A 17,170-nucleotide genomic window follows, 5' to 3' on the forward strand; every position below is an offset into this window, starting at 1 on the left:
TTGGCTGCAGAGCGTCCATTTAGGAACAAAAAGCTTCACAACCTGCTTAAGAGAAACAACATTTCCCCAAACAGTTTAAACAACACCAAATGCTGACGTTGCTACATCGATCTGATGAGTGTCCATTTCTTTTATCGTCAATGGAGCTGAAAAATGTCAAAAAATAATCTGCAACCAATGTTTCTCATCTACATAACCATTCGGAATTCCATCAACATTTTAAATCTCTGACATCTCCATTTCTCTTGCACTCCTCTCTCACTTATATGGCAAAATGCTGCAATAACCCATCACACTTACTCTAGCAATCTCTGCACTTGTTCTGACCATTTGAATACAAATCCATTCCTTTATCAAAACAAATGAATACAGTTTAAACCTCTGCTTTTAAACAGGTGTACAAAAATTGTCAAGTCACTTGTCAATGTTGAATCACCAGGCAAATGGTACTCCAAACTGCAGCTCAAACCACTGTCCCTGCATGTAGCTATCTCTTTTGGATCCTCCACCATACTCCAGATGACAGTTAGGTTCAAACTCCACCTTTGAAATGTATTATTTATCTAATTTCTGTGAAACAGCTTTTTGGTATGTGTGACAATTAACAAAATTGTAGTCCAAATAAACTTGATTCACAAATTAACCTGAAAAATAGAGGCCCATAAAACAAAATGCATAAAAAATAAAGATGTTTTTGGTTTCTGCATGAGTAATCTGACCTTGGCTTGGCTGAAAACTTGCAGATCAAAAGCTTGGCTTCAAGCCTTTGAAACGTTGTTATGATAAACACATGGAGGCTGTAGGTCCGAGAAGCACCAGTCCCACCTGTCAAAAGCATATTTCTTTTGCTAAGTGTGTAGCTTGCTGCCTGTCTTTGTCAAAGTTCTTGGATGGCTGACATTTAAGAAAAATGGACACTGTCTGAACAACATATCCATCCAATCACGTTAATAAGTCACTATTTCAACCCAAATTTTTCTTCACTTGATGTATTTGCTTCACAGATCAATCTTAAGAGGTATTTGCGCTGTTAATGTCTCGTAACAATATTTATTGGCAATCTTGCAGCAATTCCATAATTCTCACCCGAGTTAACATTATTTCATTCAATATCCTCCTCTGATAATGTTCATGCTTTTTACTGAGCATCAATACTGGGTGGTTTGCCATTGCCTTCCCAGCAGTAGCTTGGGCAGTAATTTGTCTTTAACATCCATAAACTAATGTCATCCATTAACATTCACATTCACAGACTAATGAAGACAGCACGCTTATTTTAACATCCATCCAAGCGATCATGCATACATTTATGAATCACCCTACATGGTAAACACCAAGGGGGAGTTTTTGGGAGATGGTTGTGACGTTAAACTTCACATTTATCCGAGAATCATCTGTGTGGTCATCACTTGATAACTACAATTTGAGAAGGCAAAATGATTGCCAATAAAAAGTTAGTAATCAACTGATCACTCTCTACCAGTGTGCTGGTGGAAGGTTATAAATCCTTGTTCATCCAGATGCACCAAAATCATACACAACTCCTATACAAATCACTTTAAAATAATTCCAAATCACATTTCTACATTTCAATTCCATTTGAAGTACAATGGTTACAAATAAAATCAAAATTTTGGGAACATATCTCTCACGTCACCGAGCAGAGCATGCACACATTCTAAACACATTAGCCCTCACCCTCCCAACTGTGCCATTGGTGAAACAAACACACACACACACACACATGCTTGTGAGACGCAATGTATTTTTATGACGACAGCACTTGGTTCCAAAACGAAGCCTCACATTTGGGGGCCGTTTGGGGCTGGGGTCATTACCCCCAACCCACCCCCACACTTTTGGATTCACATATGAATTGAATGGGGGGTTTCATTACCCATAAATCTCTTGTCTATTATTAAAGCAAGATCATTATCAATTATTGAACATTTCTTGCAAGGAGGCTAGTATTTATATAAATGAAAACCTCAGCTTGCTGGGCTGTGCAATTTGAGGCAATTTCCCAATTTTCATTATATTGAAATCCTGAACAAAGTGCTATTTCATTAATTTTGTCTCATAATGCCGGCGATAGCAAGTCTACTAAATGGACCCCCATTGAGAATATATTTTACATTCAAAATTGGCATTTTACAATTTATCAGCATTTCTATTTATAAACCAAGACTCTCTGGTGTTTCCAAGATCCCGATGGCTCTTCCACATGGCATCAACACATATAACCACTACACAGCAAGTCTGAGTGCAACAATTCTTTTTTTTTTTCTGTTCAGAAGTACAGCTTTCATGTTCGCGCATGGGACACTTGCTTTGGCATTTATTCGAGGGATTTATGTCCTTTCCTGCCTACAAAACAGATTCCAGTTTAGTGTTGGCCCATGCAGGGAAAGAATCCGTGATCTTTGCGTTATTAGCACCAAGCCAAAGTGGCCTCGAGACTTAATCTGAATCTGTTACCCCAACACTATAATGTATGCATCATAATGTTATTCTTCTCTTACAAGTAATCAAATGGTACTCTTCAGAGACCATTCATTTCGTGTGAATGCAACGTACAGTCTTCAAAGCCAAAATAATTGTAAATTTACCAAACAGTGAGAAAGCTTGAGCTTTAAACCAACGTGACTCCCACAGTTTAACCATAGCTAGAGTGAGGCAATTCTCACACATTCTATTCGTGCATAATCTAGCCGTTCTCAAGGCATAATGTGATTCATGACGAAAGACACACTAAAATTGTCCAATTGATTGCGGGAATATTTAAAACTGCACCAAGATGCATGTGCACATCATGCTTTAGTTGTTGCAATATAACTTCTAACAAGACATTCATGCATGATATCGTCCAATAATCTTCAGTTCCTTGGAGCCCAGAATCGCTTCTAATTCAGATGTTCACCAAGATCGAATTCACACACATCACCTCTCCAGATGGCCTTAAAGCACTCTCAACAGCATCTGTCTTGTTCTCCAAAGAGACGGCACCACTATGCCAGGGCTCTGCCTTTCAATACAAGCAGACATATACCCAGATATTTGTGTACACGCCAAAGATGCAACAGCATGTCAGGAATCTGTCGTCATCTCTGGGTTTGGGGTCCCCCCCCCCTTGGGGACTTGAACTTCTTAACGAGCAGGGCCTCCCACTCTCTCTTGGAGGTGGGGTGAGGGGGTGGTGGGGACTGACCGCCCACTTTCAGGGGCCTCCAACACCTGTTAGCTTGTCAGAACCATCAACTCTCCATGAGAGGTCTCCAACCTCTATTTAAAACATTCAAATGCACAGGATAAACCCTGCAATCTTAAGTGGCCTCCAACCACTTAATTGTTTTGGGGCCTGAAACTCGGAGTACCACGTTACCCATTTGTCTGAGAGATACAGCATCTGATCTGAAGTAAGAGCAAACATTTTAGTTTGTGGCCAATTGCTTGCTGTTATGCTAAAGTGCTAGACGATGCTGGCCAGGCAAATTGTTCTGCTTCTCTCTGTGGAAACTGCACAGACCCGAACCTAGATTTAAAGGTAAGCATGTAAGGATCGTTTATTGTATAAAATAGGGTGGATCCAGGGATTGGTAGTTCTGCATAAGGACTTTAAGAGGATAATGGATTGGTACTTCTGTTTATTTCGCTTGCATCTTGCCAACCACTGTAAGTTGGCAAGTAAGGTGCTGTGTGAGAAGGCTGTAAGTCCCTGAGAAAGACACTGCATGAAAACGTTGTAAATTGACGAGTAAAATGTGTAAAAATAAATAATAATACGAGCAAATAATAAAAATAAATAAGACGAGTAAAAATACGAGCAAACCACTCGCTCATGGCGACGGAGCACAAACCACTTGCTGAGGGTGATGGAGCACAAACCACTCGCTCATGGCGACAGAGCACAAACCACTTGCTGAGGGTGATGGAGCACAAACCACTCGCTCACGGTGATGGAGCACAAACCACTCCTCAGGGTGATGGAGTACCACTGCGTAAAATATTATAAGTTGTCGAGTGAGGCACTGTGTAAATGGTTATATGTCACCGAGTAAGGCACTGTGGAAAAGGTTATATGTCACCGAGTTACTGTGTGAAAGGTTATATGTCACCGAGTTACTGTGTGAAAGGTTATATGTCACCGATTAAGGCACTGTGTAAAAAGTTATATGTCACCGAGTTACTGTGTGAAAGGTTATATGTCACCGATTAAGGCACTGTGTAAAAAGTTATATGTCACCGAGTAAAGTACTGTGTAAAAGGTTATATGTCACCGAGTAAGGTACTGTGTAAAAGGTTATATGTCACCGAGTAAAGCACTGTGTAAAAAGTTATATGTCACCGAGTAAAGTACTGTGTAAAAGGTTATATGTCACCGAGTAAGGTACTGTGTAAAAGGTTATATGTCACCGAGTAAGGCACTGTGTAAAAGGTTATATGTCACCGAGTAAAGCACTGTGTAAAAGGTTATATGTCACCGAGTAAGGCACTGTGTAAAAAGTTATATGTCACCGAGTTACTGTGTGAAAGGTTATATGTCACCGATTAAGGCACTGGGTAAAAAGTTATATGTCACCGATTAAGGCACTGTGTAAAAGGTTATATGTCACCGATTATGGCACTGTGTAAAAGGTTATATGTCACCGATTAAGGCACTGTGTAAAAAGTTATATGTCACCGAGTAAAGTACTGTGTAAAAGGTTATATGTCACCGAGTAAGGTACTGTGTAAAAGGTTATATGTCACCGAGTAAGGCACTGTGTAAAAGGTTATATGTCACCGAGTAAGGTACTGTGTAAAAGGTTATATGTCACCGAGTAAGGCACTGTGTAAAAAGTTATATGTCACCGAGTAAAGCACTGTGTAAAAGGTTATATGTCACCGAGTAAGGCACTGTGTAAAAGGTTATATGTCACCGAGTAAGGTACTGTGTAAAAGGTTATATGTCACCGAGTAAGGCACTGTGTAAAAGGTTATATGTCATCGAGTAAGGTACTGTGTAAAAGGTTATATGTCACCGAGTAAGGCACTGTGTAAAAGGTTATATGTCACCGAGTAAGGTACTGTGTAAAAGGTTATATGTCACCGAGTAAGGTACTGTGTAAAAGGTTATATGTCACCGAGTAAGGCACTGTGTAAAAGGTTATATGTCACCGAGTAAGGCACTGTGTAAAAGGTTATATGTCACCGAGTAAGGTACTGTGTAAAAGGTTATATGTCACCGAGTAAGGCACTGTGTAAAAGGTTATATGTCACCGATTATGGCACTGTGTAAAAGGTTATATGTCACCGATTAAGGCACTGTGTAAAAAGTTATATGTCACCGAGTAAAGTACTGTGTAAAAGGTTATATGTCACCGAGTAAGGTACTGTGTAAAAGGTTATATGTCACCGAGTAAGGCACTGTGTAAAAGGTTATATGTCACCGAGTAAAGCACTGTGTAAAAGGTTATATGTCACTGAGTAAGGCACTGTGTAAAAGGTTATATGTCACCGAGTAAGGTACTGTGTAAAAGGTTATATGTCACCGAGTAAGGCACTGTGTAAAAAGTTATATGTCACCGAGTAAAGCACTGTGTAAAAGGTTATATGTCACCGAGTAAGGCACTGTGTAAAAGGTTATATGTCACCGAGTAAGGTACTGTGTAAAAGGTTATATGTCACCGAGTAAGGCACTGTGTAAAAGGTTATATGTCATCGAGTAAGGTACTGTGTAAAAGGTTATATGTCACCGAGTAAGGCACTGTGTAAAAGGTTATATGTCACCGAGTAAGGTACTGTGTAAAAGGTTATATGTCACCGAGTAAGGTACTGTGTAAAAGGTTATATGTCACCGAGTAAGGCACTGTGTAAAAGGTTATATGTCACCGAGTAAGGCACTGTGTAAAAGGTTATATGTCACCGAGTAAGGTACTGTGTAAAAGGTTATATGTCACCGAGTAAGGCACTGTGTAAAAAGTTATATGTCACCGAGTAAAGCACTGTGTAAAAGGTTATATGTCACCGAGTAAGGCACTGTGTAAAAGGTTATATGTCACCGAGTAAGGTACTGTGTAAAAGGTTATATGTCACCGAGTAAGGCACTGTGTAAAAGGTTATATGTCATCGAGTAAGGTACTGTGTAAAAGGTTATATGTCACCGAGTAAGGCACTGTGTAAAAGGTTATATGTCACCGATTAAGGCACTGTGTAAAAAGTTATATGTCACTGAGTAAAGTACTGTGTAAAAGGTTATATGTCACCGAGTAAGGTACTGTGTAAAAGGTTATATGTCACCGAGTAAGGCACTGTGTAAAAGGTTATATGTCACCGAGTGAAGCACTGTGTAAAAGGTTATATGTCACCGAGTAAGGCACTGTGTAAAAAGTTATATGTCACCGAGTTACTGTGTAAAAGATTATATGTCACCGAGTAAGGCACTGTGTAAAAGGTTATATGTCACCGAGTAAAGCACTGTGTAAAAGGTTATATGTCACCGAGTAAGGGACTGTGCAAAAGGTTATATGTCACCGAGTAAGGCACTGTGTAAAAGGTTATATGTCACCGAGTTACTGTGTAAAAGGTTATATGTCACCGAGTAAGGCACTGTGTAAAAGGTTATATGTCACCGAGTAAAGCACTGTGTAAAAGGTTATATGTCACCGAGTAAGGTACTGTGTAAAAGGTTATATGTCACCGAGTAAGGTACTGTGTAAAAGGTTATATGTCACCGAGTACGGCACTGTGTAAAAAGTTATATGTCACCGAGTAAAGTACTGTGTAAAAGGTTATATGTCACCGAGTAAAGTACTGTGTAAAAGGTTATATGTCACCGAGTACGGCACTGTGTAAAAAGTTATATGTCACCGAGTAAAGTACTGTGTAAAAGGTTATATGTCACCGAGTAAAGTACTGTGTAAAAGGTTATATGTCACCGAGTAAAGTACTGTGTAAAAGGTTATATGTCACCGAGTACGGCACTGTGTAAAAAGTTATATGTCACCGAGTAAAGTACTGTGTAAAAGGTTATATGTCACCGCATAAGGCACTGTGTAAAAGGTTAAATGTCACCGAGTAAGGCACTGTGTAAAAGGTTATATGTCACCGCGTAAATCACTGTGTAAAAGGTTATATGTCACCGAGTAAGGCACTGTGTAAAAGGTTAAATGTCACCGAGTAAGGCACTGTGTAAAAGGTTAAATGTCACCGAGTAAGGCACTGTGTAAAAGGTTAAATGTCACCGAGTAAGGTACTGTGTAAAAGGTTATATGTCACCGAGTAAGGCACTGTGTAAAAGGTTATATGTCACCGAGTAAGGCACTGTGTAAAAGGTTAAATGTCACCGAGTAAGGCACTGTGTAAAAGGTTATATGTCACCGAGTAAGGCACTGTGTAAAAGGTTATATGTCACCGAGTAAAGCACTGTGTAAAAGGTTATATGTCACCGAGTAAGGTACTGTGTAAAAGGTTATATGTCACCGAGTAAGGTACTGTGTAAAAGGTTATATGTCACCGAGTACGGCACTGTGTAAAAAGTTATATGTCACCGAGTAAAGTACTGTGTAAAAGGTTATATGTCACCGAGTAAAGTACTGTGTAAAAGGTTATATGTCACCGAGTACGGCACTGTGTAAAAAGTTATATGTCACCGAGTAAAGTACTGTGTAAAAGGTTATATGTCACCGAGTAAAGTACTGTGTAAAAGGTTATATGTCACCGAGTAAAGTACTGTGTAAAAGGTTATATGTCACCGAGTACGGCACTGTGTAAAAAGTTATATGTCACCGAGTAAAGTACTGTGTAAAAGGTTATATGTCACCGCATAAGGCACTGTGTAAAAGGTTAAATGTCACCGAGTAAGGCACTGTGTAAAAGGTTATATGTCACCGCGTAAATCACTGTGTAAAAGGTTATATGTCACCGAGTAAGGCACTGTGTAAAAGGTTAAATGTCACCGAGTAAGGCACTGTGTAAAAGGTTAAATGTCACCGAGTAAGGCACTGTGTAAAAGGTTAAATGTCACCGAGTAAGGTACTGTGTAAAAGGTTATATGTCACCGAGTAAGGCACTGTGTAAAAGGTTATATGTCACCGAGTAAGGCACTGTGTAAAAGGTTAAATGTCACCGAGTAAGGCACTGTGTAAAAGGTTATATGTCACCGAGTAAGGTACTGTGTAAAAGGTTATATGTCACCGAGTAAGGCACTGTGTAAAAAGTTATATGTCACCGAGTAAAGTACTGTGTAAAAGGTTATATGTCACCGAGTAAGGCACTGTGTAAAAAGTTTTATGTCACCGAGTAAAGTACTGTGTAAAAGGTTATATGTCACCGAGTAAGGTACTGTGTAAAAGGTTATATGTCACCGAGTAAGGCACTGTGTAAAAGGTTATATGTCACCGAGTAAGGTACTGTGTAAAAGGTTATAAGATGCTCAGTCAAGTTGTGGAGGAGACATCATTGGTAAGAACTGTTTTCGAAACGTTGCAAGCTCAGCAATAGGAAAGTCATAGATATTGACTTTCCGAAGACTGCCTAAATATTCAAAGTTGAAATAAGGTGAAATATAATGCCAAACTTCTTCTTCTTCTTCTTTCGGCTGCTCCCGTTAGGGGTCGCCACAGCGGATCATCCGTATGATCCGCATAGTGATTTGGCACATGTTTTACGCCGGATGCCCTTCCTGACGCAACCCTGGTCGCCTCTTACGACACAGGGATATGGTACACCTATTTTAACCGGGGCATACACCGGCCCAGTATACTGGTACTCATTTTGCCGACCTCGGAAGGATGACAGGCTGAGTCAACCCCCTGGTGTATTAAATCAGTGGCCCAACGGGGCTTGAACTCAGGACCTTTTGGAACCCAAGCCGCTGCCCTAACCACTGCGCCAACACCAGGATAAATATAATGCCGAACAACACAAGGAAATTATTTTTATTTGTAAAAGACAATGAGTTATGTGTTGAGGCTTTTAAAATATATTTGTTCATTGTTGCTGAAGCTGTTTTGCATTGGCAGTGTGAGTGTGTCGGTTTGTGAGTGTGTCGGTTTGTGTGTCGGAAGTATTTTGTGAACAAGAAAAACTGCCAAGGAAGTTAATTTGGAAAGTGTTTGCAATTGGGAGTGCAGAATGTCAGAGAAGAAATGAAATGTGTAATTGTCATTTTGACAAGGCATAGAGGATGCTTTCATGGAAGTCTTGGATGTAATTGATTGGGAAAGTAGCCTGCTGTGAAGTGAAGGAATTTCCCTTGCCTGGCTGTATGTTTTTTTTTTTTTCTGGAGCATGAAAGAGAGTGGGAGCAGCTTGTCTCTGACCTGCTCAAAAGAAAGTGCTTGCAGACAAAATTGTAAAATTGATCAATAAGAAAATGAAATCAGGAAATCTACTTTTGCTGGTAAAAATATTGAAGCGAAAAGATATTGGTGATCTTTTAATTTGTGATCTCTTTACTGCCAGTGCACACGGGAATGAAGATATAAGTACGACAATTATTTGAGTATAACAAAGCTATTATTATATCTATGTAAATTTGTGGGTGGTTTTGGCTGGTGGTATCTTGGGATGCTGGTTTCATTTTGACAGTTGATTGTGATTCACAATACACCATTCCTTATTTCGTTGATCGCCAGATAGCCCAACAAATTCCCATGTTTGATGTGCAAGGGTGAAAAGGCCAGAGATTGAGAGTGAATTCCAAATATATTAAATATAAATGGCCTGTAATATGAATGGCAATGCTCGCTTTATAAAAAATAAATAATGAAATATACATTTAATATTAGCTCAGCTATGAACTATAATTGCTTGTATGTCAAATACCATGTTAGGAATCAAACCCAGGTGAGGCAACCAAGAAGCAGAGTAGACCCTCCATTTGGGACTTTAGGCTACATCCTTGCACCAGTAGTCGTGAGGGAGCAATTTGCACTGCCGGATGAGTTATTTAATTTTTCTTCCTATTGACTTGAAATTAAAGAGAATTTGCAGATCAGGTTACTAAATTGAACTACCAATATTTTTGTGGTCAACATATGCCAAAAGGTCAACATCGGCCAATTTTCATAAATCCACAATTTTTCATCCGATTGACTTGAAGTCTAAACAGGATTTGCATTTCAGTTCAATAAATACAAACCAATTTTTTTTAGAGGTCAAAATGTCAACATCAGCCGTACTTCTAAAATTGAGAGACGAAGTTAAAAATTTCGTGTGTGTATGTGTGTGTGGTGTGTGTGTGTGTGTGTGTGTGTGTGTGTGTGTGTGTGTGTGTGTGTGTGTGTGTGTGTGTGTGTGTGTGTACACACACACACACACACACACATCAAATAAACTGCTCTGCCTGGTGGAGGTAGGCACTCTACCGAGTGTTGTTCTACTTTGTTTTGCTTTTCCAAGTATCACTCCATGAGTGATTATGACCCCACGAGCATGAAGCAAAAAGCAGGGTTAAGCGATCGGTCACGTACGTTTGTGTCTGCATTTTGTTAAGAGCGTACATAGAAAACCGTTCAAAACAGGAAATTGTAACTTTGCCACATGTTACATGACCTTCTTAATTTTTTGTATACCTTGTCGATGCTCTTATGAGAGCTAACACATAACGCACAGTGAGGGGGGAACGAGACAAGAGGGGCAGTATTGGGAAGGACATTTACATATGACTTGGATGATATCCCATATATTACTTGGAGGACGTCCGCCCCATTAGAACGTACATGGTTAATTAAACAAAGTGTAATGCCCAGAGATAAAAATAAAAAAAAAATAGAAAACTTGGCTCACACCAAGTCTTTCGCAAGACTGCACGGGGTATGTATTTAATGAATACCATATCGGTCTGTCTCTTTTACTTTCTGTTTGTGAGCAGGATATCTCACAAAGTTGGGGATGGATCCGGACGAAATTTGGTGGACAGGTTGGTTGTGTGACAAGGATGAAATGGTTCGATTTTGGTGAAGATCTGGATTATGATTTTATAATCACCAGGAATATTCAGAATGTATTGAAAAAAAGATGTGAAAATAAAATTGAATTATGATTTCACTTTGTGAATTATCCTGGTGTTGGCTTAACAGTTAAGGTGGCTGGCTTATGATCTTAGGTCATGAGTCGGCTGTTGAATTAATACCAGATGGGGTTGACTTAGCCTGTCATCCTTCCAAGGTCAGCAAAATGAGTACCAGTGCACTACTAATAGAAGGCACTGCATCAGTGGTACAGCCATGCTCCCAGAAAATGATGCAGCCAGCAGTCAGTCACAGGCTGCACACAATAGCTACTTTGTGCATAGATTGTACAAATATTTTATTTCCTTGTATCTCTTTTTGAATCAAAAGCAGATTTCAAAAATAAATAGATAATAATAATAACAAAGGGATTTAAGAATACTCACTCGGCACAGACGGCAGGTTCAGGGCCGAGTTTGGGATTCAATGGATCAATGTTTGCTCTCCTGTGTAAAGGAAACAAACCACCGAGCATTAACTGACCATGTAGAAATATTCCACTGGGCATGTGGTCAATGTTGATATCACATGCACTGCAAAACAATGTCCTGGAATATAAAGGAAACAGAAATAAGAAAAAGAGATACAACAATGAAGTTGGAATCCAGGAAAACATGTTTAAAAGCTGGAATGCCCGAAGAGGAGCACTTTCCCTTCTCTAATTTCTCTTAATCCAATCCATTACAAGTCACAAAATCATCAAGATGACACTCCAATGTGAGAAACAGCAATGCAATGTTCTGAGTGTTGCTGAACTAAGTCAATACCTCTCTGTTCAGGAGAATACATACCCCTGCTTTATTCATGAAAGCGTGAACCTCGTGGGACATCCAAATGGGGGATTGTTGTGGGAATGATCAAAGGTGTTATAAAATTGAACATTTTTTAACTGATGACAATTGTGAAGATGATATATCAGAAAATTTGCTTTTTTTCTTTTGTGCAATCAAATTATGAATAGTTTATGCTGAGCATTAGAAAAAACATCTCTCAGGGATCTACTGGAGGTAATTATTTCATGAGGAAAATGGAAAGTACAACTCAATTCAGACGAAATAAATATTAAAATTACAACCCTAAATATATAATTCCGACTAAATAAACATTCAAAAAAAATGTGGGCTTCACAAACCATTGTGTGGGCCTTCCAAGCCATTGTGTGGGCTTCACAAGCCTTGTAGTCGTTTTTGTTTTAAAAAAAAAAATTGAGGATTGTGGAAGAGCTAAAACTAATTACATACCAGACCATAATGAAACTAGTTGCAGTGCCTTCATAAAGTATTCACATACTTTGACTTTTTCACATTTTGTTGCGTTAAAGCCTGAATTTAAAATTGTCATTCTGGGGGTATTTTGTGTAGATAGGTGACAAAAATTATAATTTAATCAAAGTGAAAACATGTTTAAAGAAATGTTTTACAAATTAATTAAAAATAAAAAACTGAAATGTCTTGTGTCAATATGTGTTCAACCCACCCCCGAGTCAATAATTTGAAGAAGCGCCTTTGGCAGCGATTACAGCTTTGATTCTTCTTGGGTATGTTTGATGTTTGAAACAGCTTTTCACATCTGGATTTGGGGATTACTCCCATTCTTCCTTGTAGATTTGCTCAAGCTCTGTCAAGTTGGATGGGAAGCATCAGTGAACATAAATCATCATGTCTGTCCACATATTCTCTGTGGGATTCAAGTCTAGACTTTGGCTAGGCCACTCAAGGACTACCAGGTTATTGTTCTGAAGCCATTCCAGTGTTGCTTTGGCTGTATGTTTGGGGTTATTGTCCTGTTGGAATGTAAATCGTCACTACGGTCTAAGGTCTTTTGCACTCTGAAGCAGGTTCTCCTCAAGGATTTCCCTGAATTTCCCTCCATTACTTGTTCCCTCTATCGTAACAAGTCTCCCAAGCCCCTGCTTTGAAAAGCATTGCCATAGCATGATGCTGCCACCACCATGCTTCACAATAGCGATGATGATAGATGCGTGATGAGCTGTGCTCGGATTCCACAAGACATAATGCTTTGCGGTCAGGCCAAAGAATACAATTTTAGTCTCATCAGACCTCAGAATCTTTTATCTCATGCTCTCAGTCTCTCACGTTCCTTTTTTCAACTTCAGGCATGCTGTCATGTTCCTTTTTCTCAGGGTGGCTTCCTTCTGGCCACTCTCCCATCAAGCCTAGATTTGTGAAGTGCTGCAGAAGCTGTTGTCCTTCTGGCAGGTTCTCCCATATCAGCCATGGAACTCTGTAGTTCTGTCAGAGTGGTCAATGGGTTCATGGTCACCTCCCTGACCAAGGTTCTTCTTGCCCAGTTGCTCAGTTTGGTTTGACAGCCAGCTCTATGAAGGGTAGTTGGAGCTTGGCATCAGGGTAGTTCCATATTCTTTATATTTCCTCCTGATGGAGCTCACTGTGCTCTTGGGAACTTTCAACACACTATAAGTTGTTTTATACCCATCTTCAAATCTATTTCTCATCACAATTCTATCTTGGAGTTCAACAGACAGTTCCTTGGACTTCATGGTCAAGTTTCTGACCTGACATGCACTGTCAACTGTGGTATCTTATATGGAAAGGTGTGTTTCTTTCTAAATCATGTCTGATAAATTAAATTGGCCACAGGTGGACTCCAATCAAGTTGTCGAGACATCTCAAGGATGGTCAAGGGAAATTGGATGCACTTGTACTCAATTTGGAGTGTAATGGCAAAGGGGTTGAATACTTTTTGACACAATGCATATCAGCGTTTCATTTTCTAATAATTTGTAAAAAATTCTCAAAAAAAATACACTTTGACATTATGAGGTATTTTGTGTCGATCAATGACAAAAAAAATCTCAATCTTAATTCCATTTTAATTCAGGCTGTAACACAACAAAATGTGAAAAAGTGAAGGAGTGTGAATACTTTCTGAAGGAACTGCATCAGCAATCACAAAGTGATCAACAATGATTAGGCTCCCTTGGAACAAGGGAGGCTTACCCTGGGTGATCTCCCAAGACTTGCCCTTGGCCTATAATCGAATAATGGCCATATTTTGTTTGGACCACCATATGACCTTGACCTTCAACATTTAGGGATAGAATGTGGATTAAGAAAATGTGTCCCCATATGCTGGCTATTCATAAACTCACATTATGAAAATTGGAGGAAAATTATTCAAGTTATGATCAAAAAAGTGTTTTTTGTTAATTTGGTCACAATCCAAAAAAGTAGGTCAAGGACTCAAATCAAATATCAGCTGCACGTCATCAGTGAAATCCTCTATCATGATGCAAAAACATATTGGAAGGCCAAGCAGTCTGAGATTCTGCATTGGCAAAATTGAGCTATTACAAAAGCCATATTTTTTTTTTCAGAATGCCATTTGACCTTGATGTTTAATCCAGAGAGGTATGATTTTAATTAATCATAAATGTAAGTTCCTCTAGGCTAGTCTCAAAAAAAAAAAAATGGGTTTCTGGTAACATTCTGCTCAATGAATGGGGAAGGTAGGTTGGGATTTTTTTTGGTGGGGAGGGGGTGGATTATTCTTTTTTTAGACATGTTAAAATGGAAGCAGTGCAGTATTTCAGGTTCCACATCTTTCCAACCAGTATGATGATAGTTGAAAAGATATAGAATCATGAACTTTAACATGTCCATCGTGAGATACAAAATTATGGATAGAACAGTATTATGTACACAAGTAAGAGGATTAAATTACACCAATTTAGTATATCTGCAATGTTTCCTATAAAAGAGTAGAAATATTTACAGAAAATTTTTGTGCTGTTTTTTAATAAAGAGAGTATAAAGATGGATAAACCAATTGATGTGGAAACATCTGTTTTACATCTTTCAAAGTATTTAATGTATGATTATTTTTATAATAATCTAAAGAAAAGATATGGTGATAATATTTTATTGCTAAATATGGACACAGATAGCTTCATACTAGAGATAAATACATCTGCTGTTTATCAGGATATCAAAGAAGATGAAGATATTTATGATACAAGTAATTATGATCCTAATATCCCACTCTTTTCGAATAAGAATAAAACGATTATTGGAAAATTTAAAGATGAATTAAGTTAAAATATACAAAGTGAATTTGTCGGTGTTAAATCAAAGGTATATGCTTATAAATACTTAAAGAGAGGGCGAAATGATTTCAAATGTAAAAATAAACTTAAACATCTTAAGAAAAGTGTATTAAAAGAGACAATTAACTTTCAACATTACTTGAATGTGTATGGAAGAGAAAATATGGTTATGGAGAGAGGAATCTTATTTGAAATTATAAACAGGAAATATTCTCAGAGACTGTTAGTAAGAAATCTCTAACAGCATTTGATAATTAAAGATATGTAAAGAGTGATGGAATAAATACAACAGCTTATGGGTTTAAAGTATATGTATGAATAAAAATGGGGTTGGGGGTTTTAAAGGGGGTTACTGCTGCCTCTTTTACTGATTAATAAATGAAGCTCTTCCTGAAAATGAAACATAAATATTTATAGGATCTCTATTTGATTTCTCAATTTGGTGAAATAAATTATCATATGAAAGGAAGGCGAAGACCCAGTCCCTGGAAGGGGAGTGGTGTCAAAAGGGAGGTGTTTGATGAAGTAATGTGTTCCAGTTTGAAAAGGAGAAAAATGAGTGAGCGTAAGCGAGCGAATATTGTGACTTTGAGAAATGGGACACATTACTGTGTCAAACTCTCCCTTTTGACACACTGAGGGTACAGCACACTATTGGGAGGGGTAGAGCAAGGATGGGACAAAAAGAGAGCGAGAGAGTGAGGAGAGATGAGAAAAGGGTGGGGGAAGGGGATTTAGCAGAAATAATGTTACGCTTTCTGAACATCACACACACACACACACACACACACACACACACACACACACACCACACATGCTTAGCCGATATGGGTAATTTTTCGGGAATCAGCAGGTTCGAGTCAGTGTGAATAGAAACGACAGTATTTAATGTAAACAACCCAGAAACCTTGAGTAGCTTTCACCGAAAAACAACATTGCATTTATATAGAAGTTTCAAGGATATGTTCACAAACATTATTCTTTATAAACAGCTGTGTGTGACGGGTGGGAAGAAATTTGGCTAGGTAATTTAGAAAACACGTAAGTACTGCAAAGAGCTTGGAAATTGAGTGTTATTCCACAACAAATTGCTCAGGATGACGGAGCATGACCCACTCGCTCAGGGTGGCGGAACACAAAATACTCGCTGAGGGTGATGGAGCACAAACCACTCGCTCAGGGTGATGAAGCAAGAACCACTCCTCACGGTGATGGAGGACGAACCACTCCCTCAGGGTGACGGAGCACAAACTACTCACTCAGTGTGATAGAGTACGAACCACTCCCTCAGGGTGAAGGAGCATGATCTACACGCTCAGCCTGATGGAGCATGAACCACTCGCTGAAGCAATCGGAGCACGAACCACTCGCTCACAATGACGGAGCACGAACCACGCACTCAGGGTGAAGGAGCACGATTCACTCGCTCAAGGTGTCGGAGCATGAAGCACTCACCCAGGGTGATGGAGCAGGAAGTCGCTCTGAATGACGTTGCATGGAAAAAGCGTTTGCAGACAGTGAATGATTCACTCAAAATGAAGAAACACATTACCACGATCGACAATGGGCTCTCATAAATTGACTGAAGCTCTCCAATTGAATGCTTGATCAGGAAGCGTTGTCCAGGCTATCCCTGCAGACCATAAAGGATACCTTTAACTTTAAAGCCCTTCTTCACCATGCACACTGCAGTTCATGAAATAAAATGAATTAATTCAACAAATGACTTTATCCACAAAAGTGTTGCTGCTTAATGCAGAACAACCATGGAAATATCGCAAAGTTCAATCTCCCATTAAATAAACATTGCAAAACATCTGCAATTTTGCCTGCAAGTCTGTGCACATTTCGTTTGGTATATTGTTTTGGAGTCAGCACAAATATTACAACTATTTTGTGAAATGTTCGTTTTTCACCAGATTTGCTTTGTTTCCCTGTGGAGAATTTTGCGAAACCTCTGAAAATGCAGATACAGATCTTGCAGATGCTATGGATGGGCAGTCCCTCTGGCTGAAAGAGGATGAGTAATAGCAGTGAATGCATTAAATCATAAAGCTCAATGAAGCTGATTGATTTTGTTATTTTTCTA

Source organism: Eptatretus burgeri, chromosome 1 (assembly GCF_056783735.1).
Source record: "Eptatretus burgeri isolate ZD-2024b chromosome 1, Ebu_testis_v1, whole genome shotgun sequence".
Lineage (NCBI taxonomy): Eukaryota > Metazoa > Chordata > Myxini > Myxiniformes > Myxinidae > Eptatretus > Eptatretus burgeri.